Genomic DNA, 13,833 nt, shown 5'->3' on the forward strand with positions numbered 1-13,833 from the left:
TATCAGATGGAGAATAACGAAATAAACTGTGGCATATGATTGTGATGGAATATTATTGTGTTATAAGAAATGACAAGCAGGATGGTTTCACAAAAACCTGGGAAGATTCATATGAACTGATGTAAAGTGAAATTAAACAGACCCAGAGAACACCGTACATGGTAACAGCAGTATTGTCATAATGATCACCAGTGAATGACTTGGCTACTCTGATCAATACAAATCATCCAATTCAGTTTCAATAGACTCATTCTGAAATTTGGTCTTCCCCCTAAGGGGGGGTGAACTCTAGGTAAATTGAAACTTTTTTTTCACTTCATGTATTTTCTTTGTCCTCCCCTCCCCCACAGCAATGTAGTTATTGTGGAATTATTTTGCAAATGTCTCATGAGTATTGTATTTCTTCCCTCCTCAAAGGATTGTGGAGAGGCTAGAAGGAGGGAGAGAATTTGAAATTGAAAAAAAGATTTTACTCTTTTAAAATATTTTGTTAATATAGTAAATGTTCAAATGCATTAAATGGAGAATATCAATTGTGATGAGTTCCTCATTTTTATCCCTCCCTTCCTGCCCCTCTGCTCATGATAGCAAGTAATCTGATATAGGTCATACATGTATAATCATGCGAAACAAATTTTCTTATTAGTCATGTTGTGAAAGAGGAATCTGAACAAAAGGGGAAAAAAACCATGACAAAGAAAAACCAAAAACTAAATAAGAAACAGTGAAAACAGTGTTTTGATCTGCATTCCATCTAGTTTTTTCTCTGGATATGGATGGCAAAAAATAAAATTTTTAAAAATAAACCAAAAATGGGGGTGGCTAGGTAGTGCAGTGGATAGAGCACCAATCCTGGAGTCAGGAGGACCTGAGTTCAAATCTGACCTCAGACACTTGATAATTGCCTAGCTGTGTGGCCTTGGGCAAGTCACTTAATCCCACTTGCCTCGCAAAAACCAAATAAATAAATAAATAAATAACCCCCAAAAAACTACAATAAAGGGGCAATGGGCTGTCTCCATCAAAGGAGAGCTACAAGCAGAGTCTAGCTGGGGATTCCAGTTCAGGAATAGACTGAACTTGGTGGGGGGGGGGCGCTGAGATAGATTCTGTGATTTCAGAAGCTGGTTGTGGATGTTTAAGGAAGAGAGAGAGAGAGAGGGAGGTCCTGAGCCTTGGAGAGGGAGGGATCTGGAATAACCCTAGAGGGGCACAGGACCAGTGGTATGCATTTCCCCATTTTTCCTCTGACAGTTGGAGCTGAATCATTTGATTGCTACAAAGGGATGGGCCAGCTTTGGGGGTTCTCAAGAGAAACAACGCAGCAGCTTTGAGACCAGATGCTGCAGCATTTTGTGGTAATTCTCTTGGCTACTCTGAAGCCCCTTCTCCCTTGGCTGACATGACTCCAGTTTGCTTAGTCCCTAAGCCCAGGAGGAAGTGGATGGGAAGATTTATATCCAGATAGTCTTGTGCAGGTTGAGAGAACATTGTAGAAGCCCTTCATCTGAGCCCTGACTCTATGGCTGGAGTGGCCAGGGGGAGGGTACTTTTCTGTCTTGATCTTGGTTCCTCATCTCTGAAGGTTGGACAAGATGACTTTGAAGGCCTCTCCAGTTCTAGTCTTCAGCCCTCCTTCTAAATTAAAACACCTAGTGACCATCCCAAGGAAGGGATGAGCCAGAAAGCAACTCTGCCCAGGCTGGGATTCTAGTTGCCCATAACTATCATGAAGAAGAACAGAGAACGAGGTTGAGGATGCCAGCTGGGGTCCTTCTCAACTGTTCCATGGCTAGGAAGTGAAAGCCATTTCCTTGGGACCCCAGGAGAAGGTGCCTCCATCAGAGGTCAAGACCAAGGTTTGCAGTTCACCCAGATAAGTCACTTGGCTACATTCTCTACATTCCAGAGGAAGAAAAGTGCCTTGGGACCTTTTGTCCCAGTGCTGTGGGCAGGAGGCCTAATGCTATCACCAGCAATGCCAAGTTCTATTAGCAGAAGGGAGTGGCCGATGGCATCTGAGAGGTTGAAAAGAGACCTCCTGGGGCTGAAGTGGGCAAGGAAAGGATGGCTCCTAGCTCTCAGTCCCCTGGAAAGTGAACTCTCCTCAGTGTAGCAAAGACAGATACATCAAAGACTGATTAGTAGAGACAGGGATACTGAAATCAGGGCGGAAGGACTTACCCAAAGTCACAGAGTAAATTAGGACTACACTCCAAGTCCCACACCCTTCAGTCATTGATTAGAAGCGCCCAAAGGGCATTTTTTGAGGCAATGTGAGATAATGGCTAGAGCTATGGATTTGGACTCAAAGTCTTGGGTTCCCACCTTTGACATTTACTCACTGTGTGCCTCAGTTTCCTCATCAGTACGTTTAGGATAGTAATATCTTGTTTGGGAGTCTCCAGTGAACTTGGTCTACCCCTTATTCTATTCTAGAAATGATTATTTCTCTGGTTTGCTTTTGATCTTTGTATCTGATACTGAGCTGGGTCCCAGGCCATGGGATTTTTCCTCCACCCCATAGAGCCTCAGAGAACTGATAGCAAACAAAAGTCCTCTCCCAAACCAAATTTTCCAGCTCCCTCAGCCTCCATCCCACTGCCTTGAGGCACATCTCTCCTCCCCAGACTGGAAGCTTCCCCAGGACAGGGATGGGATCTAATTCTTCCTGCTGCTTGGGCTCAGGATAGACTATGCTTCTTGGGCTCCTAGACCTGAAAGGGATCCTAGACCTTCTATTTATCCAGAAGGAGAAACTGAGGCTCAGATGGACTACAGGGATTGGTTGGAGAGGACCAGATCCTAAGACCCAAAAGTGGGATATGAAGAACCCCAAAGCCTGCCCCCTCTTCTGGCTGAGGAAAGCTCCTGGAACAAATCCCCTGATTACTTAAAAGAAGATCCAGCCTCCATTTTCCTGGCCTCCCCACTGCCTCCCTCCTCCTCAGGGCGCTGGGCTTTTGGGGGGGAGGTACCATGGAACAAGAGGCCCAAGTTCCTTTTTTCACTTCTCTTTCCCTTAAAGAAGAGGCAGACACCAGGCCTTGGCAAGGCAAGAGTGGTTGCCCCTCCCCCTGCCCCCAGGCTCTCCCCCCCCCCCCACCAGCAGAGCCCCACCCGGCTCCTCTGGGCTAGAGAAAAACTCACTTCCTGTCCCCCCACCCCACCCATAGCGGGAGCACCCAACTGTTGGCTGAGGGGGTGCAGGGATCGATCCTGAGGACACCTACCTGATGGTGTGACCCGGTGGACTCCAGTTCAACTGTCTTCTCCTCCTCCACCTCCTCCTCCTCCTCCTCCTTTTCCTCTCTCTCCCTCCCTCCCTGAGGTTAGGTCCCTCCACAGGCCTTCTCCGTCAGCTAATAAAATTCTGCTGATAGTTGGCCCGGCCCTTGGGAGGCGGGACATGGCTCTTCCCCCAGGCCAGGGAGGAAGACTCTGGGCTGGGCCAGGCTGAGTGGCCCTAGAAACACTGGTGGCTAAAAGCTTTCTGCCAGTGACCTTGGCTCTAGATCTGCTTGCTTCCAGGGGCAGCTCCTCCCCACCCCCCACCCCCACCTGAAGGACATGGCCTGTGTGTCTTGATCATCCTCCTGGGCTGGGCTTGCTTGGGGTCCCGGTTCTAGGCAGCACTACCCCCCCCCCCCCCATGCTGGCTGGGGTCCAGGTTCTAGGCAACAGCTTCAATCTTGTCTCCCCCAGGCCTGGGTCTGGGCCCTTTGCCAGACTGTTACCCTGGTCACAGTACTAACTTAGGTCAGGGCCAGACTGGGCTCTCTGCCATCACAGCGGGGCTCCAGCCACTAGGTCCCTAGGATCTGGGGTCCCCTTCTATAGAGAGAGAGAGGAATAATTCTCTCCCCAAGACCCATTATCAAGGGAAAGAAGGTCCCCCCCTGCAAGGCTGATGTCCTCTGGGGACACAGGCAGAGGCAGTAGGGAGACAGATGTCTTAGGGAAGATGCCAGCAGGTCACAGGTTCTTCTGTCTGACAAAGGAAAATAATGATCCCATCCCTGAAGCCCCCAGGGTGGGTAGATATAATCCAGAATATAATCAGTTCAGTTCAGGGTGTTATTTCCCTCCTCAACAATCTTCTGAGGCTCTCCACCATCAGGATCGGATATATATGCCTTTCCAATTCAGCTCCAGGTATCCCCCCATCCCAAACCTAAACCTCAACTTTCCCTAGGCCACACCAGTCAGATCTCAGCTCAGAGGAGGCCTTTCGGTTTCCATCCTCTTGCTGCTCCTCTGGGTAGGCAAAGGAAACAATTCCTGTCCTCAGGGAGTTTCTCCTCTAAGGAGGATGCTCCTTGGACACAGTGTGGATGAAAGGATTGCCAAACATTCCCAGAGGCTGAGGGAAGAGGGGGCACATTCCTAAATTTGGGACGCTGTCCATACAAACATGTAGAGATGGGGATGGACAACCATCCAATTTACTTGGAACAGAGGGAGTTAAGGGACAGCCCGGAAAGCGAAGGAGTCCAATTCATTAAGTTTCACTAACGGTTGTCATAGTGCATGGAACACCAGCCTTGGAGGCTTGTTTTCAAATCTATCCTGATATTTGACGTGTATTAGCTGTGCAACCTTGGACCAGTCATTTCACCCTGATTGCCTTGCATGCAAGACCATCTCCAGTCATTCTGATCCACATCCAGACACTGGACCCAGATAGCTCTGGAGGAGAAAGTGAGGCTAGGGACTCCTCATTCATATCCAGTTCACTTGCTTGTCTTGTCATGGCAACACCCGCCCTCCCCCCCACCCCATGTCATGGTCTTTTCCACAATGAAAGAACATCAACTAACTTGGTTAAATGGGTTAGAAATTAGCTGGAGAAGGCCTTGAATGTCAAGTCTTGCAGTTTCTCCTAAAGATAGTAGGGAGCCCTGGAAGAGCTTTGGAAATTATTCTAAAGGGGAAAGAAATGGAATCTACCACCTAGAGGAAGTTTGCCCTAGTTGGCCCACAGTAGGAGCTTGATAATGTTGACTGAGGGCCTGAAGTTGGAGACCAGGAGATCCTTTGGGAGGCTATAATGATAGTGTAGGCTAGAAGGAATAAGAACCTGAAACTGGCTTCGCGCCACGCCCCCCCCCCCCAACCCTGCCTCCGAGGCTGCCATTTTGATGGGTGGAGGAAGGTGCTAAACATACTTACTCCTTAATCTTACCTATGTCCCTGTTTTTACCTCCTTCCCTCATTCCCCACTCCCCAACCATAGACAAACATTTAGCTCCCTGAAGGCAAGGACTGGCTCAAGTCCATTCTTGTCTCCCAGAAGACTCTTGGCACCTGCTCTGGCTTCAGATTAAACCTTGAGGGATCTGGAGCAAAGGCAGATCCTATAAAGCATCCCAGCCCACGCCTTTCTCAGGTCACTTCCCATGCCAGGGCCCTGATCTAAGAATAAGTGACCAGGGCTGAGCACCTTACACTCTGACAGGATCAGGGCATTTAAAGATGGAAGGTCCATTCCTCTATTCTACAGGGGATGGGGGGCGGGGGGAACTGAGGCCAAATAAGGGAAAGAAATTTGCCTGGGGTCTCCTGAGTCCCCAAAGTGGAGCTCTTTCCTCTGTAAAGTACCATGTGTAGGGCAAGGAATAGGTCTTGTTTCCTTGTTTGAAAAACGAAATCTTTAATATATGAAGTACCACTATACATATGCTGTCTCATTTGATTCAAACAATAACCTTGTGAGATGATAAATACTAGAGCCTTGATTGGCCCCTTTTTGCAGATGAAGAAACTGAGACTCAAGACCCTCAAAGGTCACACAGTTGGTCAATCTTAGAAGTCCTTTTCTGTCTTGATCCCAAGTCTAGCCTACTATCCTTGCAATCTCTAAAATTCATGTCCTAAGGACTGGAGATAAAGAAGGGCCTCCTGTCCAAGACCATCAACACCCTGGGCCAAGCCTGGGTTCTACCTTTCATTACTTGCTCTCAGAAGGATTAACTAAGCCAGAGCTTGGATTCCAGATGGTCTGTCCATACAAGGAACAGCCCTAAGCCCTTGGCCTGCCAAGTCAGCAGGGGGTCCAAAGGGTCTGCTGAAAATTCCAATTGTCTCAGTGGCCTTACAGACAGTGGTGCTAAATTAATAATACTTGCTAATGGGAGCCAAGATGGTGGGGCAAAGCTAGGATGCTCCTGGAGCCTTTCCCTATCAAAGATATATGAAGCCTCTACTCTGACATTCACATTACAGATCCCAAAAAGAAAAAGAGAAGACTCAAACAAGTTTTCAACTGCAGACATCATGGGTGATCTTCATTTAAGGTCTGTCTCTTTGGGAGAAAAGGGGAAGAAAAGTCCAGGAGGTGGTAGAGTGGGGAAAGCCAGAAGGAAGTTTTTAGCCACAGAGGTTCTGGCAGCTGAATAGTTAGCCAGCAGGGAGGATCCCAACCCCAGACAGTCTGAACCCTGCAAACACTGGGAGAAAAGACAGGACTGGGTCAGGAACAATCCTCTGTTAAGTCAGAACATGGATGTAAAGGAAGAGGAAAAAAAAAAAATCACACCTCTGCAAAGGCAAGGCTTGGACTGCATAGGCAGCATCTTGGCCATCAACAAGCCAGGGATCAGACCCCAGCCCCAGGAAAATAACAGTTTGGATCTATACTCCATTTATCCCAGGAGCAGAACTATAACAACAAAGATGGGCAAAAGAAAAAGCTAAAAGAGCACTCACTATAGAAAAATACTTCACAGATAAAGATGATAGCAATGCCATGTCTGAAGAAGAAAGATGTGAAATATCACTCACAAGAGAAGTATCAAAACAGTCTATAAATTGGACTCCATTACAAAAGCTCATTGAAGAGAGGAAGAAGAAAAAATGGAAAAAAGAAATGAAAGGCATGTGGGGAAAATTGTGAAAATTTGACCAGAGAATTCAACACCTTTAAAAAGGAAACACAAAAAACAAAATCCTAAAACTAGAATCGAAGTTAGAAAACAACGAGTCTGCAAGACTACAAGATTCCATCAAACAAAATAAAGACTGAAAAAAATTGAAGAAAATGGAAAGTATCTTCTAGGGGAAAATAAATAACCTGGAAAACAGATGAAGTGAAGACAATCTCCAAATCATTGGACTACTAGAAAGCCTGGACCATCAAAAGAACCTGGAAAACATCATGCAGGAAATTATAAGAGAAAAATGCCCCGACCAAGATAACAATATAACAATTGAAAGAATCCACAGAACTCCAAGGGCTGTAATAGCCAAATTACAGAACCCCCAAATAAAAGAGAGAATATTGCTAACAGCAAAAAGAAAACAATTCAAATACAATGGGAATACAATCAGACTAATATAGGATCTATCAATCCCAACACTGAAGAAACACAAGAACTGGAATAACATTTCAGAGAGCAAAGGACCTGAGATTACAACCCAGAATATACTGCCTCGCAAAATTCAGCCTACATTGTCAGGGGGAAAGATGGATGTTCAATGAAATACAGGACTTCCAAAATTTCTTGACACAAAGACCAGATCTGAACAGAGAATTCAATTGCCAAATACACAACTGAATAGTTACATAAAAAAGGTAAATGAAAAAGGAGACTGAAAAAAACAAAACTGTTTTAAACAAATGTTGGTCACTAAAAGGGAAGATAGAACAATTTTAACTCATTAGAACTTTACTTCTCTAAGGAAAATTAGAGGGTAGAATATAATTGAGTCAAATGAACCTAAAGGATATAGGTTTAATTGGGTCTTGTCTCTTAATTGAGGGGGTCCAAGATCACTATGTTTGAGATAAAAAGACCAGAAAAAAAAAAGGAGTGTCAACTTTAACCTAAGTATCTCATTACATTCCCACCGGCTTTAATCACAAGGTGCTAAGCACTTTGTCTAATGAGGGCATCATAAGCCAAGAATATGAGACAGAGTCTCTATTATTTACAATCATTTGTAAAGTTCTCAGGGAGACCTCCAGAGCCTCCTAGTACTTAGAGATCTTCAGTTAATTAGATCAGGATACTTCACTTAACAAGGGAGTAAGTACCCTGAGGGGGGGGGGCAAGGTGGGAGAGACAAAAGGCCTTGGTTCACTTAACAAGGTGTTAAGTACTTTGAGTGGGAGGTGGGGAGGTAAAGTGGGAAAGAAAATAGACCAGGGGAGAAGGGCACAAATAGCTCAAGAAATGATATCACTTTGGAGGATACTTTGGCTTGTGAAGAGGACTGTGTGTACTTCAAAGATACTTGAAAAGGGGGTAAGGTAAAAAAATGATTATAATTATAATTTGATGCAATTTGAGTCAATGCTGCTTATCAATCAGTCTAGTAAACAATCTGTGATGATATCCTGATAATAATAGAAGCTTATCAAGCAATAAAGGTTGTGATTGATATTTGGCTAAAAATATTAGAGTACCAAGTGAAGAAGCACAAAGATTTATAATTTTAGAGGGAAAGAGGGGAGAATGTGAATGCTGTGTAAATTCTATTCAATAGATTTAACCCAGTGAGGGTTAAATCTTAAACTTGTGTTTAAAATTCTAACAATCTACAGGGAAGGAGGGGACTGGGAAAGGAGAAGACAAGGGAAGAAGGTACTGATAAAAAGGAAGGGAAGGTATAAGTGAAAATAAACTGAAATTTAAATTTTTAAAAAGATAAATCAAAGGGGAAAGGTAATAAAATTTTGGTAAGGAGGAATAAGAGGAAAGGAAAGAGATAAATACAAATGGAGAAAGATAGCATAGAGGGAAATACAGAATTAGTAAACTTAACTGTAAGTGTGAAGGGGATGAACTGTCCCATAAAACAGAAACAGATAGCAGAATGGATTAGAAACCAGAATCCTACAATATATTGTTTACTAGAAACACATTTGAAGCAGAAGGATGCACACAGGGTAAAGGTAAAAGGTTGGAGCAAAACATATTATGCCTCAGCTGAAGTAAAAAAATCTGGAGTAGTGATTCTAATCTCAAAGTAAAAGCAAAAATCAATCTCATTAAAAGGGATAAGGAAGGAAACTACATCTTCTTAAAAGGCACTATTGGAAATGAAGCTATATCAATACTGAACATGTATGCACCTAGTGGAAGAGCTTCCAGATTCCTAGAGGAAAAGTTGAGTGAATTACAAGGAGAAATAGGCAGCAAAACTATAATAAGGGGAGACTTCAACTGCCCTCTCTCAGAACTAGATAAATCTAACAACAAAATAAATAAGAAGTTAAGAAGATGAATGAAATCTTAGAAAACTTAGATATGAAAGACCTCTGGAGAAAACTTAATGGGGATTGAAAAGAATATACCTTTTTTCTTGGCAGTACATGGCACCTTCACCAAAATTGACCATATACTAGGGTACAAAAACCTTAAAATCAAATGCAGAAAGGCAGAAATAATAAAAACACACTTCTCAAATAATGATGCAATAAAAATTGCATGTAATAAAGGATCAGGGAAAGACAAATCAAGAACTAATTGGAAATTAAATAACTTTATCTTAAATAATGGGTGGATCAAACAGCAAATAATAGAAATGATCAATAATTATATCTAAGAAAATGACAATAATGATTCATCATACCAAAATTTATGGGATACAGCCAAGGCAGTTTTGAGGGGAAACTTTAATATCTCTAACTGCCTATATGAATAAAATAGAGAAAGAGGAGATCAATGAATTGGGTATACAACAAAAAAAAGCTAGAAAAAGAACAAATTAAACATCCCCAATTAAATACCAAACTAGAAATTCTGAAAATCAGGGGAGAGATTAATAAAGCAGAAAGCAAAAAACCCATTGATCTCATAAATAAATCTAGAGTTGGTTTTATGAAAAAACTAATAAAATTGACAAACCTCTGGTTAATCTGATAAAAAAAAGGGAGGGGCAGCTAGGTGTCACAGTGGATAGAGCACTGGCCCTGTAGTCAGGAGTTCCTGAATTCAAATCCAGCCTCAGATACTTAATTACCTAGCTGTGAGGCCTTGGGCAAGCACTTAACCCTGTTCGCCTTGCCAAAGAACCTAAGAAGAGAGAGAGAGCGAGAGAGACAGAAAAAGAGAGAAGATAATCAGATAACCAGTATCAAAAATGAAAGGGGTGAACTAACCACCAATGAGGAGTAGCAATAAGAGAAGAAAAACAACTTGATGGAATCAGAATAGGGAAGAGGAAGCAAAACTTTCATTCTTTGCAGATGATATGATGGTATACCTAGAGAACCTGAGAAAATTATCTAAAAAACTCCTTGAAACAATTAACAAATTCAGCAAAGTAGCAGGATAAACCAAACCCACATAAATCATCAGTATTTCTGTATCTGGACAAAGCCCAAGAAGAAGAGATAGAAAGAGAAATTCCATTTAAAATAACTGTAGATAACATTAAATACTTGGGAATCTACCTCCTAAGATAAACCCAGAAATTGTATGAACACAATTATAAAGCTCTCCTCACCCAAATAAATTCAGTTCTAAATCAAATGCTCATGGTTAGGTCAAGCTAATATAATAAAAATGACAATTCTACCCAAATTCAATTACTTATTCAGTGCCATATCAGTTAAACTACCAAATAAATACTTTACGAAGCTAGAAAAAATAGTAACAAAATTCATCTGGAGTAACAAAAGGGCAAGAATAGCAAGGGAACTGATGAAAAAAATGTAAAGGAAGGTGGCCTAGCTCTACCAGATTTAAAACTATATTGTAAAGCGGCAGTCATCAACACTACCTGGTTCTGGTTAAAAAATAGAGTAATGGATCAAGGAATAAATTTATGACCAAACAAGAATTAGAGCACATTATAAACTGAAAAATGAATGACTTTGACTATATTAAATTAAAAAGTTTTTGCATTAATAAAATCAATACTGCCAAAATTAGAAGAAAAGCAGAAAGCTGGGAAACAATCTTCACAACCAGGAGTTCTGATAAAGGTCTCATTTCTAAAATATATAGAGAATTGCATCAAATTTATAGGGTCACAAGTCATTCCCCAATTGATAAATGGTCAAAGGAAATGATCAGTTTTCAAATGAAGAAATTAAAGCTATACATACATATACATATATATATATATATATATATATATATATGAAAAAAATGCTCCAAGAAATGCAAATTAAAACAACAATGAGGTATCATCTCACACCTGTTAGATTAGCCCAGATGAGAAAAAGGGAAGATGATCAATGTTGGAGAGGTTGTGGGAAAATTGGGACATTGATGCATTGCTGGTGGAGTTGTGAACGGATCCAACCTTTCTGGAGAGCAATCTGGAACTGTGTCCAAAAAGCAATAAAACTGTTCATACCCTTTGACCCATCAATTCCAATTCTAGGACTATTTCCAGAAGAAATTGTAAAAACTGGGAAAAATCCTACATGTTCCAAAATATTCATAGCAGCTCTTTTTGTAGTGGCAAAGGATTGGAAATTGAGGGGATGCCCATCCAAGTGGGGAATGGCTAAACAAGTGATGGTACATGAATACTATGGAATATTGTTGTTCTACAAGAAACCATAAATAGACTCTAGAGAAGCATGGAATGAGTTACAGGATCTGATGCTGAGCGAAGGGAGCAGAGCCAAGGGGAATTTACACATCAACATTATGAGATGAACAACCTTGATGGAAGCAACCCCTCTTGGTAGTCCAAAGAGCTAGGACAACCTGATTTGACAGATTATGGACTATATTATCGCCAACCAGAGGAAGAAAAACAAAACAAAACAAAACACACAGGAACAAACACCCCTACCGTATCTGATGAACACTTTATAAAAATGATCTCTTATGTAACTCTTTCCCTTAATCCTAATTCCTTGTGCCAAAAATTACTTGTTCGTAAATATGTTTAACAAAATATGTATGTAAAATGCTAACCTGAGGGGAGGGGGATGGGAAGGGAGGGTGGAGGGAAACTTTGTAACCTGGAAATATATATGTACAAATGGATGAAAGTAAATAAAAAAATACTACTTGCTAACCCCAGTGGAAGGCTCCGAGAGCCAGGTTCACCCCCTCTGGAACCCTAGATCACATCCTGCCTGTCAGGGAGCAATAGGAAGTAGACTTAGTCCTGATTTAGGAGCCAGTGGGCCTGGATTTAAAATCAGCTTTTCTTGACTCTCTCCTACCTGCCTGAGCTGACTCCTCCTTCTCAGGCACCCCCCCACCCCCACCCCAACTCTATTCTGGTCCTCTTCCCTTTCCTCTCATGCCCTCTCTCAGTGACGTTTTTCAACTCCCAGGATTCTCTTTATTCTCTCTATGCAAATAACTTCTGACTTCTCTCATGCCCCATAAAAACCATATTATCTTCTCCTCATCGGCCATCTTCAAGCAGACATCCCTGGACTCTCCAACTCAACCAGGTCAAAGTGGGGTTTTTCCTACCCCACATCCCCAGTCTAAAATTCTAAACTTCCCTCTTTCTGTGGAGGGCATCACCCTCTGTCCAGTCCCCCAGACTCTGTGTCATCCTCCACTCCTCAATAACTCCCTTATCCAAATCTTCCTGATTCTCCTCCCATCTGCCTCCCTCCCCATCTCCTGGACAGCAGCAAAGGCTCTCTTCTGGATCTCCCAATCCTCTCCAATCCAGCTGTGGTAGGGGGATGGCAGTGGGGTAGGGGATGTCTCTCTATCCCAGGAAGGATCCCCAATACCATTTCTTTACTCAGAAATCTTTAGTAAATTCTGGTTACCTTCAAGAAAGCATAAAAGCCCAGAGGTTGTTTACAGTCCTCCAGGGGTGGCCTCCACTTAACCTTTCTTGCTTTATTTAATGACTGTCCTCCATACAACTCCCTATTCCAGTTAGACAGGCTTACTACTTGCTTTTTCACAGAGAACCCCCAGATCCAACTTTTACCTTTGAATGTGGGGTTCCCCAAGCCAGAAATGGAATCCTCTCTCAACCTAGACTCTAAGAAGCCCAGGAACTATCCCCTATGAAAGACCTTTCCTCATTCCCAATTAACACTTTCTCCTCCCTGAGGTTCCTTTTTGAATTCCTACTCTGGGTATTTGTCCTTTTCCCAAGTAGCCTGTAAGGTCCTTGAGCACAGGGGTGACTTCACTTTTTAATCTAGAATTCTCAGAGTGATTTCCACCATATAGTGGGTCCTTAAGCAATTTGATCAGTTGAATTGAGCTCTGTTATTTCTTAGCTGTGTGACTTGGAGGAAGTCTCTTACCTTTTCTGTGCCTCAGTTTCCTCTTATGTCAGATGGGGTTAATAACCCTTTCATCACTTGCCTCCCAAGGTTGGGATAAGGAAAGCTTTCTGTGCAGCAAGGTGGGTTTCCGGTGCTTGGTCCCTGTCAGTCTTGTTCAGTCGCAGAGGTTGGCACTTCTGGGAGGGATCCTAGGACTGCAGGGATCAGAAAGGGAGAGAGATGGGCTCTGGTGCCCTCTCAGGAGGCTGCCCCCATCCCACCTGTTGGAAGCCAAAACAAAGAAGGAAGATTTCTCTGAGCAGCTGCTGAGGATAGACAAGAGAGATATTGGGTTACAAGTGGGTGGGGAAGAGGAGCACATCCTCCCTTCTCTCCACCCTCCATGCTCAGCTGGTGCCCACTGCCTATCTGCCTTGCCCCCCGTGCCACCTACCCTGGCCTGGGATTCCCAGGTTTGCAACCTCCTTCTACTTACCTGGCCTGTGCCTCTAGGGCATCATTTCCTGGAAAGGTCCCCATCCCTGCAACCAGGAGAGGTCCCAGGGGAAAGCCAAAGATGGTTCACCCACCTTGGATGTGATGAGGAAGACAGGCAACTGTCCTTGTCTTCTCTGGGAGACCCAAACACAAGCTGCCACCCAGTCACGTGAGCC

At 43.1% G+C, this 13,833-nt stretch overlaps 1 protein-coding gene across 5 annotated transcripts in view; it reads right to left on the reverse strand.

Moving 5' to 3' along the window:
• The window catches only part of ALDH3B1 (aldehyde dehydrogenase 3 family member B1), a 37,680-nt gene extending 23,847 nt beyond the window's left edge, over nucleotides 1–13,833 (reverse strand). The window contains exons 1-2 of one of the 5 annotated variants that reach the window (XM_074230914.1): nucleotides 13,750–13,833; nucleotides 13,199–13,374 (exon numbers count right to left, since the gene is read on the reverse strand). The gene's annotated coding sequence lies outside the window, so the exon portion shown is untranslated. Of the gene's footprint in view, nucleotides 1–3,233; nucleotides 3,338–13,198; nucleotides 13,441–13,655 lie in introns of those variants that run through there. The other 4 variants (XM_074230913.1, XM_074230911.1, XM_074230912.1 and 1 more) reach the window with 4 other exon arrangements.

Source organism: Macrotis lagotis, chromosome 3 (assembly GCF_037893015.1).
Source record: "Macrotis lagotis isolate mMagLag1 chromosome 3, bilby.v1.9.chrom.fasta, whole genome shotgun sequence".
Classification (NCBI taxonomy): Eukaryota; Metazoa; Chordata; class Mammalia; order Peramelemorphia; family Peramelidae; genus Macrotis; species Macrotis lagotis.